Source organism: Scardinius erythrophthalmus (genome assembly GCF_964197995.2).
Source record: "Scardinius erythrophthalmus genome assembly, chromosome: 10".
In the NCBI taxonomy this organism is placed as follows: Eukaryota; Metazoa; Chordata; class Actinopteri; order Cypriniformes; family Leuciscidae; genus Scardinius; species Scardinius erythrophthalmus.
In genome coordinates, this window is record NC_138230.1 from 35,093,487 (window position 1) to 35,095,859 (window position 2,373).

The 2,373-nt window shown below is 34.3% G+C and overlaps 1 long non-coding RNA gene across 1 annotated transcript; it reads left to right on the top strand.

The window, feature by feature from the left end:
* Positions 1 to 374: 374 nt before the first annotated feature.
* On the top strand, positions 375 to 1,678 carry LOC308697092. The gene is made up of 3 exons (XR_014030890.1): positions 375 to 433; positions 901 to 975; positions 1,066 to 1,678. It is a non-coding gene; the product is annotated as an uncharacterized lncRNA (long non-coding RNA).
* Positions 1,679 to 2,373: the final 695 nt, after the last annotated feature.

A 2,373-nucleotide genomic window follows, 5' to 3' on the forward strand; every position in this document is an offset into this window, starting at 1 on the left:
TTATACATTACTACGTTTTTACAGTGTTTACCACTCGTTTATTGCACAGTATCTGGTATGAAGGTTTTAGCCGCGATGCTAACTACGTTGATCTAATGAACAAATGGAAATGATTGACTTATTGTCTTAGATTGATTCATTCAATTCAACATTTTGTACAACTGTGTCTTCAAATTGCTGATATAGCCTAACTACTTTAGAAAATTCTCTGATTCTTGGCGTTTGTTATGAATAACAAAAACAGGTTATAGTTTGCTCTGTTTTTGTTTAGCCTAACATTAACTTTACTTACTACAGGTGCCCTCATTCTCTCTCCATTTACTAGTCAATAAATATTATGTTGTGAATAATCAGCTTTGTTCTTTTGTTTCCCCAGAACAACCATTACATTTCTAAAATAATCTGAACATTTCAGTGGCAACATTGAATTACAGTAAGTTTCCTGCACCACATGCAGTACTTTATTACTATGAACTTTCTCTGTGTGAAATTGTATTGTTTGACTGTGTACTTGTGTTTTTTAATCAGTTACTCTCTGAAAATCTTTTCTCATGATCTCAAATCTCATTCATGTTACTCAGAAAAATAATATCACAGGTTTGATTCACAAAAAATGCTATAGACATTTTAACTCTGAATTATAACTTCAAGTTTAGTCTTTTTCGACAAAAAAAAATAAAAATAAAAAAATAGGAAAAAGCAATTAGGCTTCAGAAGACTTGCAACACAACCTTTGTTGTGAGTTGTGAACTCATTGATTATTTTTAGGATCTTTTCTGGGACATTTTTGGAGCTTAACCATTTTCACATAAATTGTTGCATTGAATTGAACTAGACAAGTGTACATAAGAATGGTTTCATGAATGATTTACACAATTCTTTTCTGCTTGTTTCATGCAGTGAAATCGAACGGTGACTGGGGTTGCATTATGCCTGAGATCTGCTTTTGGGTTCCACAGACAGAAAGTCAAACAGGTTTGGAACGTCACAAGGCTGAGGAAATTATTTAAATTTCACAACTATCACTTTAATAACATTACTAACAGCAAATTTTGTACTTTGCAGGGATCTCGGTAAGCTGAAATACAAGTTTGATCAAGAATAAAAATCCTCCTGTAGACCTGAAAATCACTGAAGTGCCTGGACCATCCACCAGAAAAGACGAAAAACAAACGGAAAACGATGCTGTACCTTTTCACTTTTCTAACTCGTTAAGTACCTCACACCAACTTGGTCCCATAGTGACATTTTTGACCACAAACGAAATTGCTGATCGTGTGGATTCTTATTGAAATGACTGGAATTCACCAGTGAACATTCACAGAACAACAGATCATTTTACTGCACCTTAACTCTGTTTCCGGGTCGAAGCCTCTACTTCTACTTCCTCTATCTTGTTTCATGAGAATACTCAACAACCATTTATGAACACTGTTGATTCAAGTCACACATTTAAGATTTTCAAAAGCCATAGTGTACATTACAGTCTCCAGTCAAACGGCATCCCAGACTTCAACATTTTATGATTCAAAATAGCTGAATAACTAACCATCAGAGATTTCAGTATAGAGATAAAGGTTACAGCACAATGAGTGCATATTAGCACTGTTGTTTGTTTTTGGCATCTGATAAAGCTTTTGGACTTGGAAACGGTGATGTCAGACTAACCATCGGACTGAGACACAAATGTTTTAAAGTTAAGTATGATGGACATTTTTAATTAGTTCAAATGTAATTTTTTTACATTGATTTATTTCGTGGAACATATGTGTTTCCATGCATTTTGTTGAGATGTCTTTTCTTGTTTATCTATTGTATATACATGGTTGATTATTCATGTTCCTTATGTATTATACTATTTTTTTGTGTAGTCATTGATATTAATCTGTAGTTAGCTTTTTTCCCCATGTGCATGGAAGTGTATGTATAAAAATGAATATCAAATATGTAATAAACAATTCTTATTTTGTATTTGGTTCAATTTGTTTATTATAATAGATGTCAAAGGTAACCATAGTAACAACATGAAATTAAATATTTAAAAAACATGAAATTTGGTTCCTGGAGGCACCCAAAGTGGTTCCACACAGTGCCTAATAAAAGAGTTCCTCAGGAAACCTGTGTGGTTCCTCAGAGAACCGGCCCTTTTTAAAGGGTGCCTAGAGGATCTACAGACGGTTCCGCCGGTGTGGCGAAGTGAAGAACCCCAAAAGGTTCCTCCAGGCACCTTTTATTTTTACAGTGTAGTTAGATAATTTTTTAGTATGAATGTGTCATTCTGAGTAGTAAATGAACTCCAGATGTCACAAAACTGTTTGTGTGTGTTCAGTACACACTTTGTGACCACTACAGGATCACCTGGCTGTATCTCGT